At 36.5% G+C, this 17,601-nt stretch overlaps 1 long non-coding RNA gene across 1 annotated transcript in view; it reads left to right on the top strand.

Annotated features, from left to right (window-relative positions):
* LOC118497352 overlaps positions 1–17,601 on the top strand; it is a 307,937-nt gene that overhangs the window by 264,361 nt on the left and 25,975 nt on the right. The gene's annotated exons all lie outside the window — the stretch shown is intronic.

The raw sequence follows: 17,601 nt of genomic DNA, 5'->3' as shown, positions 1-17,601 counted from the left end.
CCCCTCCACCCTGTGCACCCCTCCCACCCACATTCCCCCCCTTTAGTTCATGTCCATAGGTCATACATATAAGTTCTTCTACTTCTCCATTTCCTATACTATTCTTAACCTCCCCTTGTCTATCTTCTACCTAACATTTATGATATTTATTCTCTGTACCTTTTCCCCCTTTCTCCCTACCCACTCCCCCACTGATAACCCTCCATGTGATCTCCATTTCTGTGGTTCTGTTCCTGTTCTAGTTGTTTGCTTATTTTGTTTTTATTTTAGGTTCTGTTGTTAATAACTGTGAGTTCGTTGTCATTTTACTGTTCATATTTTTTATCTTCTTTTACTTAGATAAGTCCCTTTAATATTTCATATAATAAGGGCTGGGTGATGATGGACTCCTTGAACTTCACCTTATCTGGGAAGTACTTTATCTGCCCTTCTATTATAAATGATGGCTTTGCTGGATAGAGTAATCTTGGATGTAGGTCCTTGTCTTTCATGACTTGGAATACTTCTTTCCAGCCCCTTTTTGTCTATAAGATTTCTTTTGAGAAGTCAGCTGATAGTCTTATGGGCACTCCTTTGTAGGTAACTGTTTCCTTTTCTCTTGCTTCTTTTAAGATTCTCTCCTTATCTTTTAACCTTGACTAATGTAATTATGATGTGCCTTAGTGTGTTCCTCCTTGAGACCAACTTCTTTGGGACTCTCTGAGCTTACTGGACTTCTTGGAAGTATATTTCCTTTGCCAGATTGGGGAAGTTCTCCCTCGTTGTTTTTTCAAATAAGTTTTCAATTTCTTGTTCTTGTTCTTCTCCTTCTGGTACTGCTATGATTCCAATGTTGGAACGTTTAAAGATGTCCTGGAGGTTCCTAAGCCTCTCCTTATTTTTTGAATTCTTGTTTCTTCATTCTGTTCTGGTGGAGTGTTTCTTCCTTCTGGCCCACACCATTGATTTGAGTCCCGATTTCCTTTTCTTCACTGTTGGTTCCCTGTACATTTTCCTTTATTTCACTTAGCATAGCCTTCGTTTTTTCATCTAATTTGCAACCATATTCAACCAACTCTGTGAGCATCCTGATCACCAGTGTTTTGAACTGTGCATCTGATAGGTTGGCTCTCTCTTTGTTGCTTAGTTTTATTTTTTCTGGAGCTTTGACCTGTTCCTTCATTTGGGCATTTTTTTTTGTCTCAGCATACCTAATACATAGTAAGGGGCAGAGCCTTAGGTGTTCACCAGGGTGGGACAACTCTTGTCTCTACGTTGTGACTGTGTATGGGGTAGGAGTGAAAGAGGGAATAGTGCAGCTTGCTCAACTCTCTGCCAGTTTTCAGTCACTTCCACTGCTACCCACAATCTAATTGGGCCCTTCTGGTGCTTATTCCAGGGTGGGTGGGCTTGTGTACATTCCAGAATCCTGTGCGTCTCTCCAACAAAGTCTCCTCTGAGGCTGGCAGTTTCTCCTGCTTTGTTCCTCCCGGTTTATCTGCATGCGAATGTGTGTCTGCCCAGTTCTCAATCTGCCACCTCGCTGAGTTGGGCAGCAACCACCTTTCCTGCCAGCCACAGCCTTGCCCTGAGTCTTCTCTGCCTGGCCAGCCTGCCTATCTCTGCCCCTCCTACTGGTCTGGATGAATATTTCTTCTTTAACTCCTTGGTTGTTGGACTTCCACACAGTTCAATTTTCTGGCAGTTCTGGTTGTTTTTGTTTTTAAATTTGTTGTTGTCCTTTTGGTTGTGCGAGGAGGCACATTGTGTCTACTTACACTTCCATCTTGGCCAGAAGTTCCAGTAACAATAATCTTGAACACAACAGTAAAATCTTGATTATTCCTATATTTAAATTTAAGAATTAAACTTCTAAATAAATAATGGGTTAAAGAAAAAAATAACAGTGGCAATTAGAAATATTTTGATCTGAATTGTAATGAAATTTTGGCATATAAGAATGTATGAAATGCAACTAATGCCATCTTTAAGTAAAATTGATAGGCTTAAATGCATATGTTAAAAATTAAAAATTGGTGAACTGAATATCCATCTCAAAAATTTAGAAAAATAAAGGAAAAATAAATGGAAAGAAAATAGAAAAAAAAAGAAAAAAAGAAAGAGAAGAAGATAAAACAATAATAATTTTAAAACAAAAAACAAATATAAAGAAACTCATCAAAGTCAAAAATTTATTCTTTGAAAACTCTATTAAAACTGGCAAACTCAAACATGGAGAAGGTGATTAAAATAGCAAGGCATTAGGAATGAAAAAAGGATATCATTATAGTTTCTTACAGACATTGAAAGTATAATAAGGGGATATTTTTAAAAACTGTAATAAGTACAGATTTTATGAAGGAAATATTAGCAAGTTAAGTCAATTAACACTTAAAAACTTTAATATGTGAACAAATTGTGTTTAAACCATGGGTACATGATTGGTTTAACATAATTTTCCAAGCTTATTTTATAAAGGAAAAAAATATATGATTGCCTGCCAATAAATTATTTGTTCAAATTCAATTTTAGTTCATGATGATAATTCTTAGTATACCAAAAAAAGGAAGCTTTATTAGTCTGAAAAGTGTATCCACCTCCAGAATCTACAGTGCATTTTATACATGTGTACCCCAAATCTACAGCTAAAGCCTGTGTCTCCTCAGAGTCTCTCTTGGCCTCATTCAGACCTGTGCTGTGCCATTCAATATACAGGCTCATCACCTCTGTGGTTTCATAAAAAATAACAAGATGAGATAAAAGGAAAATGAAGGGAATATTTTATTGATGCCATATGGAATTCCTATAAAGATGATATAATTAGATTAAATATATCATTAGGATTTGAATTTAGGCATTGCCTAAGATTCCAGTTTCACTAGGAATACAGAGTTGGCAGGGAGGATGGGACCTGGAAGACAGGCCAAGGTCAGGCCTTAGGGCCAACTGAAAGAAATCAGGCAGTGCTGAGAGGATGGGTAGCTATTGTAAGGCTAGGGAGGCTGGGTCCGGAGCCCAGGACATTAAGGTCATGAGAAGACAGGACTACTGTCTGCTTGGAGGACAGAAGCTAAGTGCCCCAGAGCATGACTTCTCCTTCCAGATGTTTGTGAGAACTCTGCCTTCTGGGTGTTGGCTGTGGTCAGACAGACTCTGCCCCTGTGCAAAAGACTGCTCAGGGTAAGGGGTGCCCCAAATAACGCTTAGACTCTAGGTAAATGAGACAGTTGTTCTACTCCTTGGTTCTAGTCAGTAATAAGCCAGGATAATTTTTATGTCTATAGTTTATCATCATGAGTAGATGGAAGAAACATTGATTTTTAGCAGTTTCCTCCACGCGGTTCAATATTTTTGGATAGTGTGTCTCACATCATGGGGTCTTTCATAATTTAACTTGAGAGCTTATTAGTTTCTAGTGAAATATTTTGGTATGGTTATCCTACTTCACAGAAACAATTCTGAGAACTACATAGAAAATAAAGTAGCTATTATCGCAGTCATCATTATTACTTTTGCATGTTTTCTGTATTTTCCAAACCACTTCATTCTAGGAATAAAAACAAATCACAGTAACAGTTACAAGACAGCATTGTTCTTTTGGCTACAGCTAGCTTTCTCAGATTCCTCCAAATAGCCCTGGAGTCTCCAGTGAGTGTGTCACATGTATTCTGTGAGTGAGTCCTTTCCATTACCACTAATCACCAGCAAGCTTATTCCCCTTCCACCAGTTGTCGTGGTCCTCATGTCATTGATAACCAAGTGTTTCTGTGATTCCTACTGATGCCCTTCCAAGGGTGACGGAACCTCATCTCTAGGACACTGAGGTGCAGCCCAGGACTGGGTGTCATCTCCCATAAACTGACAAGTGCAATTAAAGTCTTGAATTTCTAGTGCCCCACTGAGATTTCAAATAAACCACTTAACATTTTTGTCACTACATTTATTGTAATTTCCTGCATGCCTGCTGGAATTGTCTCTCCATATTCAAAGATCAGGTACATTGTTCTCAGCGCCACTTTCTTTTTCTTGTATCATTGTCTGTTGTCCTAGAAGAAAATTGTTTCCTTGTTACTTCTTTTCCTTTGCATTGCTTTCCTAGGAAGCTGCTTGGCCTCATGTAGACTGGTCTGAAGAGAATCCACTTCTCAGTTCTCCAGGGATACCAGATATCCCCTGACTCTGAGGGGACACAAGTCTTCAACTCAGACACAGGACAGAAATAAGTATTCTCCTAGGTCTGCTCCCACAAAAGAAGGAACAGCTTAGTGCTTTTTACAATTAAATCTTAGCAGTACTCCTTCCCAATCATAGAAGATGGTGAGTGACCAGAATAATAGTTGTATGGAAGCTGATGACATATTTTGAGGAGGAAAGCTGTCATGCATATACTTATCTGCCTCCTTTGTCACTCTGGTTTGGAATGTGTATTTTTCTTGAAGAAGGATTTTATGAACTTGAGACAACTATGGAGTCCTTTTTTAAGTGACCCTCTCTGCTTTCTAATATTCTAAAAACTAATTATCTTGTGTCTTCTATGGTTTGAAGGCATTCAGCAAAATAGAGGATTTTTTTATTACCTGCAAGTAAATCAGCCATAAATTTCTGTAAAGAAAATACCGTAAACTTTTTTACACTAGTGGACCAAATTCCTGAAATGCAAGGCCAGCTACCTGCTTCATTAAAAAACATGGGTAAAAACAAATTTCACACACAAAAAATATGGAAAGCAGTTGGCTAGAGAGTGATTACAGAGGTTAATCTGTGTACTAATTGGCTTGTTTAGGATGTATCATCAAACCAGATTCACTGATCATTTCTGATGCAAGTAAATGGTACAGCATGATGGCAATTATAACATGATTCTTTTTTTCCACAGTGTTTCTATATTAACTTAAAAATAATCATTTGGATTTAATCCAAATTAACAAAAACTACACAGCATCAAAATGGAGCTTCTACCTTTCAAGTAATTTTTCCTCCTGCTGGATGTATAAAATGATGCAAGACAGAACTTTATTTCTGAACTTCAGAGCTTGAAAGATATTCTCACAAGGCATATGCCTTCCATAAGGCCCTATTTATTTATTTATGCTACAGGTCATTATTCTAGTGAATGTGACATTGTAGCTATTTGTACTGTTACAAATTATAATGTGTATGCACAAATTATAACTTTCTTGAACAGAGCAAGGAACACAGCTGTATCAGATGATGTAAGAGGGATAAGTAAAAGTCACTTGATACAATAAGGAAAATAAATTATGAAGAATTTTTTAACTGGTGGAATTTTTCCCTTGCAAGTGCTTATTGCTGCTAAATTAAGAGTTTCTAGTGGACACACATGGCAAAAATGCCATGGAGAGCAGGTAGACTGATGGCATGTGCTGACCACATGCTCCTTCTATGTGGAAACTTTGACCCCTGAATTTTGAACCTTGTGATATTGTCAGCCCTCCACTTTTTGAGTCTCATGGGAAGCCATTCCTCTTGCATGATATTTTCTCTTTGTTGTGAGAATAAGTGCCACAAAATGTCTGAGGTCTCTCAGACATTTGTCTCTCCATATTCAAAGATCAGGTACATTGTTCTCAGCACCACTTAGCATCACCAAACCAGAGAACCTGGGGTTATGATGGAAGGGAGAGGTAGCAGGGAAGCAGAGCCTGAGAAACCCAGCCAGGCAGGGCAAGCATAGCTTTTGGTGATGCTAGGGGCCAATGAAAAGATGTGTCCAACTGAGTGGTCAAGGGACACATAGTCTTCCTCTTGATTGGGACAATTTTTAGGATTTCAGAACTTTGGCATGTCTTCTGGTGCATTTTTGTTTACCTGGGTGTATCTGTGGGCTTCTCAGTGATAGATTCCAAGTCTTTCTTCAGGCCTGAACACAGAGCTAGGCACTAACAGTTATTAAGTGTTTGGTGGTGGTGGTGATGCTGCTGTTGCTGCTGCTGCTACTGATGATGGTGGTGGTGATAGCAGAAGCAGCTAATGTTCATTCACCAAGCATTTTGTATGTATTATCTAATATAATCTTCATAACAATTGTATGGAGGCATTATTTTTTTCCATTCCTAGATGAAGCACAGAGTTTCTTGCCCTGAGAAAAGTGATATAGCTGGGGGTCAGAGTCTTCTGATAATGAAAACACTATAATAATGAAAATAGTTGGATGACCTATTGAGTAATGCAAGCACTGTTTTCATTTTATCCATGGACCAGAAGCTGTGTGTTTTACATTAGACCAAGGCAGGGTTTCTTAACCTGTTGACATTGGGACAGATAATACTTTAATGTGCATGCTGTTGTATGCATTGTAGCTTTTTGGCAGAATCCCTAACTTCTACTTACTAGATGCTAGTGACACACACACCCCTACTTCCCTTCTTCAGTCATGGCAACCAAAAATGTCTCTAGAAGGCAAAATTGTTATCAGTTGGGAAGTGCTGGACTGAGAATGCCACCTGAGGCATTGGCTTCAGAACCATCAGTTCCTACTATTGTGATCTAGAAGTTTAATAACTTGCAGAGACTAACAGCATCACTTTCAATAACCCCTAGAAGATCTAGCTGCAGTACATTTACCTTCCTCTGTGATGGCATTAGTATCCTCACATTCTAGAATTTACATTAGGACACATTATGGAGCAGATTTTTCCCCTATGCTTTTTCTTTCTGTAATAGAATAGTAAGAAGGCAAAAATATTATCCTTGGAAAATTATGAGAAACACAGTCCAAAAATATCACTTTCTTATCCTGGAAAAGGAAAAGAGTAGACATTTAGGAGTAGAGCCATAAATGAAGGATGATGTAGTGGCAGGAAAGGTTACAATTCCTTGGTTGCAGAAACACTGGGACTAGTCTTGTGAACACAAGCCTGTGTAGCCAGACACAAGCTTTCTAGACCCAAAGGAATTTGGGAAGAGGAACCAAGTGAGTTGTTACATACCCTGCTCTTAGGTTTGTTAGTATCTCTCTTGATTGAGTACTTAGGTCTGTTGTGATTGACTCATAAAACAGAGAACTTTATTTGATAAGAAAGTGGTTTGATTAAATAGGTAGAGCCAGGGTAAATTTGGGGGGAGAAAATTTAGTTTATGTACTTGAAAATCATTGATAAAGATTCCCAGAGGCATTTCATGCTCAAATACAGAATCAGTACTACCAGTGTTCCTTTCTATAACCTTACATAGCTGTACTGTCATTTCAGTCTATTCGGTTTAACATTCTGGCTCAGATACCCTGGGATACTTAAATGGGTATTCAGATGCCTCTATAACAATTAAAATTCCTATGTACTGAAGAATACATTTTAGGGAATGCTGTCTGATTTAAGTTATTTAAGTAATCTCCCCCAGAGGCAATTTGAGTTTAATGAAGCTAACTCCACAAACATGTCATTTATTGAAAAGTAATACTAATACACAAGAAAATGGCATTTTATGGAATGTGTATGCTCTAGGACTCTGGACAGGCTTTAAAAAATTTATATTAGTGAAAAAAATCAATTGATTAATATAGGTAGTCCTGATTAAAGAAAATCCAGGTTAGCAAAATAAACTGGGCCATGAGTTCTTTGTATTATAAATACTTTTAACCCACTTTTAACCTGCTAAAAAAAGGCTAATTTAAATAATAATTCTAATTTATTAAGGGCCATATGAGTCTCCAGTGATCTGCCTAGAAGTAACAAGGATGGGAAGGAAGGAAGTAGCAAAACTAAGGTGCTAAGGACTCAACCAGATTGAGTATCAGTAAGAAATAAAAAATATATCAGAAACTTAACATGAGTTAGAGGGAAATATCACTTCACTTACTGAAATAAATTTGTATGTGAACTCCTCTCAACATGTTTCTGTGGAAATCCCAGAATAATTAGAACAAATATTGAGAATGTCACCGAACAGAAAGTGGGATCAGCTACCTGTCATCACCCATAGGCAAACTCTGGTGGCGGAGGTTTGGTGAAAAGCAAAAAGGTCTTTTATTCAAAAGCTACACCATCTGGGAGGATGGCAGGCACCTACCTTGAAGCCCATCCCCTCCAGAGCACCCAAGAAAATCTCAGCTACCTCCTGCCAGACCACCTGTAAGACTGTGCCCAGAGTCCCTCCTCCCATTCAAACTACCATCCTTCTGGAATTGGAGGTGGCCACTGCATGATCATTTAGGCAGCTCAGCTTCTTTCCCTGCCTCAGGCTCCTTACTGGTCTGCATGAGGGGCTTGTGCCACCACATCACCATGGCTACTTCCCATGCCAGGGTCCTAGAGCCACAGTCCACCACTGTGGCCAGCCATGTGGGGGCTCTGTCATGCTGGCAGCTGGACTGGCACCTGCCCTCGACTGCCCACACGGCTTCCAGAGCCTGATGATCCCACAAAGCCAGGGCCTGAACATCCCTACCAGTGGGTTCCAGAGGAAGACAGCTTGTTTCTCTCTTTCCTCTGTTTAAAAATCCCAGCCCAAATATCTGCCTGCTCAGGGAAGATCAAGCCACCCAGCGTATCCTGTCACTGACAGGACAGTACCTTCCCCTGCTGCCATGTTGACGTTTATGGTAAATGTGTAGCTGTATCCCCTGGTCTCACCTGCAATCAGGGACAGGAAGTGGGTAGGAGGGCTTTTCCCCTTGTCAGTCACTTGCAAGCCTCAGACATGCTCAGTTCAGTGACTTCCTCTTGTTTCATCTCTGCCTAGGGACAGGGAATCTGTCATCATGGTCACTCTTGCATCAGGGCAGCTGTGCACAAGGCACTAGAATGTGGTGCTGCCCCTGCCTCAGGGTGCTTCCCTCCCAAATCCTGCCTCTGTCCCTCAGTGTGGCCAGGTAGGCTATCACTATCAAGAAGGGAGAAAAGCTAAGCAGGAGAATGAGTACAGTTGTGTATAGCTGAGGGAACTCTATCCCTTGGTCCTTTCTTTTGGCCAGACCTCCTCCTGGGGAAGGATATGATAACCACAAGCTGTAGCTTCATCTCCAAAATCAGGTTATCACTCACTGGGAGCAAACATTTTACTGGGCCCTTTAGGATTTATATAGGAATCCTTGCTTTTGAAACTGTATATTATGGAGTTAAATTAAGGCATGTCCATTAAAAAGACCACTATACTTTGAGAAAAGTTCTGTTATAAACAGCATTCCCCAAATTTTTGTTCTCAATATTTCTTTACACTCTTAAAACTTAGTAAGAACTCCTAAGAGCTTTTGTCCAAATTGTTTATATTTATCAATATTTACTATATTAGAAATTAAATAAAAATTTTACATTATTTATAGTTATATAGTTAGGCACAATAAATACATTACCTGTTAACATAAATAAGACATTTTTAAGAATGTGTTTTTCAAAACACAAATATTAATAAGAAGGTCAGTGTTCTTTTACATTTTTGCAAATATGTTTAATATCTAACTTGACTGGCTCAATATAAAGCATCTGGATTCTCTTACCTGCTTCAATATTCAGTCGGCTATGATATGTTTCATTTGAAGAACATAAAGGAAATTTAGCCCCACAAATGTATGTCACAGTAAAGGTAGGAGTATTTTAATAGCCTTTTTGGGTAATAGTATTGTTCTTTAACACTGCACCAAAACTCAAATACAGCCTTGAAACTTTTTAAGGCTACAGTAGTTCTACCCACTATTGTTTTTGCCCCATCAGTGCAAATACCAACTGTGCAAAAAGGGCAGGTAACATTTTAGTCTTATGAAAACAGATGTGACTTCTCAGACCCCCTAAAAGGATCACAGGGACACCTAGGAGTCCATACTTTGAAGACTGCCATAATAAATATTTTTAAATGTGGGGAAAAGTTCATAACATATGTTTTGTGGTAAAGGCTCAGAATTGTCCTATATTTTAAATTAAAAAAATATAGTAAAGAGAACTGGGAAGTGTGCATCAAACTGTTAAACAATTATAATACCTCAGAATGGAAGAATTATGGGTCATTTTCTTTCTTTTTCTTGTTTTATAAAATTGTCTACAGAGCCCTGGCTACTGTGGCTCAGTGGATTGAGTACTGGCCTGTGAACCAAAGGGTCACTGGTTTGATTCTCAGGAAGAGCACATGCCTGGGTTGCAGGCAAGGCCCCCAGGCGGGGAGTGTCAGAGGCAACCACACATTGATGTTTCTCTCCTTCTCTTTCTCCTTCCCTTCCATGCTCTCCAAAAATAAATGAATAAAATCTTTAGTAATTTTTCCTACAGAAAATACTCATATAGCTGTAACAGAACAGTTATTTAGTCAGCCTTTAGCATTTTGGAAAACACATTTTGAAATTTTAAGCAAAATATAAAAGCTGCAATAGTCCTATTGTATTAATAATACTGTTTTTACTTCTTTTAAAAAAATGTTGCAGTGCAAGAACACTTAATATAAGACTACCCTTAATTTTTTAAGTGTATAATAGGGTAATATTGACTATAAGCACTGTGTTGTACAACAGATTTCTAGAAGTTATTTGTTTTTACTTCTTGTTCATTTTTGTTTTTATTCATTTGTATTTATGTATTTATATTTGTATTTGAATAGTGCTCTTCATAGAGTAGCAGAAATTTTTTTTTCACTTATTGTATATGGCCAAAAAGCTATCATTCTAATTATAGGGATGGGTGAAAGTAGGTACTATTGTGAGTATGAGAAACATAGAGTTTATCAAGCCCTGGCTGGTGTAGCTCAGTCTATTGAGCACAGGCTGCAAACCAAAGCATCACAGGTTTGATTCCCAATCAGGGCACATGCCTGGGTTGCAGGTCGGGTTCCCCATTGGGGGCCACATGAGAGGCAACCACACATTGATGTTTCTCTCTCTCTCTTTCTCCCTCCCTTCCCCTCTCTAAAAATAAGTAAATGAAATCTTTTAAAAAATTTAAAAAAAGAAACATAGACTTTATCATTGTATTATTATTTATTTATTTATCATTATATTATTTTCCATATGAACAACAGCAGTAAACCCACTTTTGGCCACCCCTGTATATAGAAAATATTAGCCTATTATTACTGCTACGAGTTTTGGCTCATATGGAGAAGAAATGGCTAAGCTAAATAGTATTCAATGATACTGGTTCATACAATTTCTTCCCCAAAGTAAATAAGAGTGATTTTTTCATTCACTGAGTTTAAAGTTATAATTAACATTACTAATTTTAGATCCCAAATTATACTGATTTGATTTTAATAATTTAGCAATTTCCTGTTTGTTCTTAAAGATTTAAAAGTAGCCAGAAGTCCTTTAGTTTAGGTGGTTTTGTTTAATATTATTACCAGCATAACTACACTCTTTTAACTTCTCAACCTGGTTTATTCTATACAAGTTAGGGCTATTATGCAAAGATAACTATTTCTGAATTCTGGTGTTGATACACATCTGTATAGGAGAGATTTCTGCTGGTTGGCATTTAGCTATAATCAATTTCTAAGTAATATGATTTCATTTCGTAGTGTTGTGTGTGATAAGCTCTAGATGAGGGTATTTTAATACAGGTAGACTCTGCAGGCTTACTCCCAGGTGGCTTCCTGTCAAAAATAATAAGTAAGGAATGATTGAATGGCAACACCTTTCCTTTATACAGTTTTGGTTCTTTTGGAGAAATTATGCTCTTTCTGTCAATCACGAAGTAAATTCCCCAAACATCATGTCTACTCTGATTATATACTTCAGTTCTTAACAGTATCATGTCAAGTTTGTTACCTCCATTGAATCAGATGATTTATGGAAGCTGATAGATATTGTTTGAAATACTATGAACATAGGATGCTTTGTTTAGTTACTTCCTGTGTACTTCAAGATAGCCTTCGCTCACATGTCACATGAAACATTAGATGACTATCGAAACATACACACAGGAAAGTCATCCTAGCTCTAATAATTGGGTCAGAGAGATCCTGAGTCAGAGGCATTCTTGGCATATAAACTCAGACTATTCTGGTTGGACAGCTTACTGTGATGGCTGCTTTAATAGTTTGTTGTTTTAATAGTAATGCAAACAACTGTTAAACTATTGGCTTTTTAAAATTATGTTTTACTGATTATGCTATTACAGTTGTCCCAATTTTCCCCCTTTGTCTCCCTCCACCCAGACATTCCCACTACCTCAGGCAATCCCCACACCTTTGTTCAAGTCCATGAGTCATGTGTATAAGGTCTTTGGCTACTCCATTTCCTATACTATACTTGACATCTCCATGACTCTTCTATAACTACCTATGTGTACTTCTTAATCCCCTCACCAGTTCATCATTCCCCCAAACTTCCTTCCCATCTGGCAACCATCAAAATGCTCCCCATATCCATGGTTCTGTTTCTGTTCTTCTTGTTTGCTTAGTTTATTTTTTAAATTCAATTGTTAATAGATATGTATAAATATATTTTTATATTCATAGTTTATTATTCATAGTTTTGTACTATTGACTTTTTAAGTTGAATGGGTACTGGAAATACTCTGCCTGAGGTTAAACCTGTCTGTTCTACTTTTAGTGGTATCATAGGGGAAAGTTAGTGATTTTCTGTGAATGTCTCTATCTTTAAAATGAGAATAACAGGGTTTCTGTGAGGATTAAATTAGGTAATACATGTAGAATACTTAAAAAAAGCAGAAAACTTTCAATGTACATTAACTATTGTTATTAGTAGTACTACCATAACTCCTTATTTTTAGGTAAGCACACAATAATGTTAAGCAGTGCCCCCAAATTTCTGCATTGAGCAACCTAAACTAAAATGCCACATTAGAGTACATGTAGTTTGGGAGTTAAGTTTAGCATACTCTAGCCTCATTACAATCTATCTCAAATAAGAGAACATGATACTGCTTAAACTTAAGAAAATGAAAATGGTAGAGTCAGGGAACAGGGAAGACATACTGGTAAATATGATATTTACTAAATTAAAAAATCAATAGAATGGCTGAATAATAGAATGAAAATGCTGAATGTCAATATGATGACTTAGGAAGTAAGGCACTCCTCCCAAAATACAAAGCAACAGAACAGAAGAATAAAAATATTAGAGAAGTGGAGCGTGGAAAATCAATCCAAGAGGTCAAACATCATCAATATGACCAAGAGTTCTAGAAGGGAACAGAGAAAGTATGAAAGAAATAATCAAAGAAATTATCAGAGAAATAACAGAAGACTATTTCTCTAAGATGAAGATAGACTGACTATGTCTCAAAATTAAATGGCTTGGACAGTTGCCATCACAATGAAAGAAAATGACCTATATGTAGGTGCATCTTGATGGAATTTCAGAACTCCTGGGATAAAGAAAAAAATTGTTTTCCAAAGATGAAAAGTAAAAACCTACCTAAGAAAAAGCGAACATTAATTATGTTAGCAAACTTCTTTTGGCCATGCTGGGTTCTGCAATACAGTGAAGCATGGAACTTTAAAGTTGTTATAGAAAATTACTTTGAAACTAGAAATCTTAAACATGAAAGTAAAATAAAGATTTTTAGAGATGCAACACCTTCTGTTAAAAAGTAACATATATACTACAACAAAATGAAAAGCAAAATTAGTGATAGAATTTTAAAATGGACAATAAAATACTCAAACTCATAACAATTATGGAATTTTATATTAAAATAACAATAAAGATTTTATCCAACACATTGATAATATTTAGTGTTGGTGAATATGAGTTATTGTTTCTGCCATATATGTACTTTAGGGTGAAAGGATAATAATTTAATGCAGTCATTTGGAAGATAGTTTGGCAGCATGTATTATTATTGAAAATACACATTCCATTTGATCTAATAATTCCAGATGTGTATAGAAAGACAATAGTCCTATGTATAGAAAGGATGTGTACTAGGGAGATATGCTGTACAAAAGATAGGACTGGGAGATTAAGCAAAGAACGTCATCTCAGTACTCTGTTGTACCGTTTACATGACATAAGTAATTATGCCAAGTGTGCAGGAATTCAAAAGGAGAATGGATCCTGAAGTCTGTCAGGGGCTACATCAATAAAAAAGAGATGAGCTTTGATCTACTTTTATGATCAACAGAGGAAAAAAGTTTTGTTGAATCTTTTCTAAATTCAAGTGAATCAGAATATTCAGTTTTGAGCTGAAATCAAGCTTAAAACATTTCACCCCAAGGATACCGATTTGGAAAATTACGACAGAGTGAAAATTTGATTATAATGGAAGTCTAACTACTCTATAATTTTATTGTTTTCCAAACAGTATATCATCTCACTTTGCATTGTAGACATTTGAAATACGGAAAACAATATTTAGAAGATAGCAGAAACATAGACTTAATGAGACTCAAACAGCATAAACAGAAAAGATAAATTTAGGTATCTTTATTTTAATCAAATAAATAATAATTCAGGTGTAGAATGTTAGCTGGCTCTCTTATTGCTTTCTATCACTCAGATTCTTTATCACATCATAATATTGTTTTTACTTCTTGCAAGATACATCAGACGTATTTAGTGACAGAGGATGAAACAAAAAAAGTAGTCTCTATTTCTTCTTAGTTGGGCTGATATTAGTTATATACTAAACTCTACTTGTATAAAATGATTTAGAAATGTGGGGTGCAAAATCAATATAAAAAATATAGCAAGTAAGTCTCCTGTTCTTCAGTAGCATACAGTAGAATTTTTAGAGAAGAGAAGGTCCATATCTTGGGGTTTATGGAGAGAAATACAGAATTGACTGTAGTAAAGAATAGCAGGCATGAAGTGACAACAATGGCTTCTGGAGTTGTGACTTCATGACTGAAGCATATAGTATAAGACCTGCCATATAATACCCAACAAATCCTAGCTAATATAATTTAAATTAATAATTTACTTAACAAACTTTTATTGATTATCAGTGCTACATGTCAGGCATTGTGCGAAGCACCCATTTGTTGGTCTTCAAGGGGAGAAGGTAACTGAGGTTGAGGTCATGTCTTGCTGTACCAGGTACTTCACAGCAAATAACTATTCCAAATTAAGAAAAAAGTAAAGTCAGCTGTGCTATTACTGGATGATTTTCCACTTTAGGCTTTTGGTCTGGTACCCCTGAACTGTGGTATTTTTCAGTTACTGTGAGTAAGGAGATAGAGAGAAATTGTATTTTAATATAAATTTATTGTAGATTATAAGAGAACTTTAAATCTAAAATGTTCTCTTCACTACTGCTTTTCTTTTTCTTGGCCTCATAGTTCAAAGAACATTAAAATCGTTTTTTTTCAGTATTTTAGAAAAGTATGCCTTTTTCTTATTACATAGTATGAAATGTTTATGTAGAAAGTTTTGTGCTTTTTAAATTTTTCATCCTGGATTTTCAAGGCTGGAATAAAGAATGAAAATAATAGGTAAGAAACAAAGGCTTTCAAGTGCAAGATGTGGAGGTTTTAATTAAAGGATGATGAAAAAGTAACTAGTCCTCCCAATCTTTAATAGAGCTAGTTAATTCTCTACTAATGATATAGGAATTATGCTCTAGTGAGCTAGGACATTTTATTCATAATCAGCAACATTATGTGCTTTTAATTAACAGTTGTACTTCCATTTGTCAGCCACTATTGAAAAAGTGATACTGTATGATATCCTACATCATTTCATAACCATTCTTAAACAACTGTAGGCATCATCTGCATAGAGCAATAACTGCTAAGAATTGTAAGGATGAAACCAACAGGCGCACTGTCTCCCCTCTAGGAGAACAACATCTAAAATAAATTAAGTGCTGGGATTAAAACTGCACATTTTTAGCAACCTACCAAGTAGGAGAAAATATTTGCAATTCATGTCTCCAACAAGGGTTTAAAATCCACTATATAGAGAACTCCTGTAACTCAGTGATGAGGACAACAACAATCGAACAACTCAATTTTAAAAATGAGCAAAGGAATACTTTCCACCCAGATAAACATTTCTCCAAAGAAGATACACAAAGGTGAACAGGTATATGAAAAGTTGCTCAACAGCATTAATCATTAGGGAGATGCAGATCAAATGCACAATGTCTCCCCATACCCATTAGGATGGCTAGATAAAGATAACTGTTGGTGAGGATATAGAGAAATTAGAATATGTGTGCACTGTTGGTAAGAATATAAAATGATTCAGCTGCTATGGAAAACAGTTCCTCAAAAACAGTAAAAATAGAATTGCCTTATGATTTAGCAATTCTGTTTCTGGATATATACTCAAGAGAATTAAAAAGAATGTCTCAAAGAGACACTTGTACACCCATGTTCATAGAAGTATTTACAATAGCCAAAAGATGAAAGCAAAACAATTGTTAATGGATGAATAGGTAATCAAAATGTGACATATACATGCAATTCCATATTATTTAACATTTAAAAGAAAGGAAATTCTGACATGCTATAACATGGATGAACCTTGAAAACATTATGCTAAGTGAAATAAGCCAGTCACAAAAGAGAACTGTATAATTCCACTTACATCAACTAATGCATGTATAACTGAATTTCAAGTGGTGATGTTTTATAAAAAAATAATAAAGCAGAGTAAAGATAGAGAAAAGGAAGCACTATTTTAAATAGGGTGGTCAGGTAAAGCCTCTTTGAAACCTGAATGAAAAGAGGTATATATCCATTCTGCTATCTGGGTGGAGAGCATTCCAGGTAGAGAAACCATCATCATGTACAAAGGCCTGGAAACTGGGATGTGCTTGATGTGATTGTGGACAGCAAGGAGTCCAGATAGCTGGAGCAGAGTGAACTGAGCAAGGGGGAGAGTGGCTGTATTTCATGGCTATGACAGAACTTGGAGCTAGATAGGGTGTGAGGTAAGCAAATGTGTCAAGAGTGAACCCAAAGATTTGGTCTCAACCCCTAGGTGAATGGTGGAATCTGCTGTTCACCAAGAAGCAGTCCAGTGTGGGGAGTAAGAGGTTTGTGCCAGATGGTTCAAAAAGAACATTAGGTAAACATGCTTGTCAATAAATGTAGCTAGGGAATATGGGCAATTAACGTGTTTGAAGTGTCTCTGTGAAGACTATGGGGAGAGAACTTAAACCTAGTCACAGTTGGATTTTCAGATGTCATTATCAAAACGATGAGTTAGAAAAGCTTACAGTTAACTAAAAGAGTCTAAAGGTTGAGACCATGTGAGGAAGGCAGTTTGGTGGCTCAGATAATTTCCAGTAAATTATGCTGTGGCTGTAGCCATAGAGAATAGAAAGGAAAAGACAGATAGCATAGGTACTGCAAAGAAAGAAAGGGGTCAAAGTACTTGGTTAGAAGCTCTGCCTTAGGAACAGAAATGGATTTTTTAAAAATGTTGAGGACTTCTCTTCAAGATGGCAGAGTAGGTAATATAATCAATAGTAATCACAAGGAATATAATCAATAGTGTTGTAATAACTATGTATGGTGTCAGGTAGGTTCCAGACTTAGGAGAATTGCTTGTTTGTTATGTTAATGTCTAACCACTATGCCTTATACCTAAAACTAATATAATATTGAAATGTCAACTGTAATTGAAAAAAATGGCATCATGTATATATAAAGTTGTACATTACACCATGATTACAGTGTAAAATTGATGTGCCTTATTGATAGTAACTGGAAAGAAATATACCAAAATAATACCAGTAGGTGTAAATAAGTTTTTTTGTCTATTTCCAA

Source organism: Phyllostomus discolor, chromosome 11 (genome assembly GCF_004126475.2).
Source record: "Phyllostomus discolor isolate MPI-MPIP mPhyDis1 chromosome 11, mPhyDis1.pri.v3, whole genome shotgun sequence".
Taxonomy (NCBI): domain Eukaryota; kingdom Metazoa; phylum Chordata; class Mammalia; order Chiroptera; family Phyllostomidae; genus Phyllostomus; species Phyllostomus discolor.
Note: the sequence above shows the minus strand (reverse complement) of the source record. Positions and strands in the feature narration are given on the sequence as shown.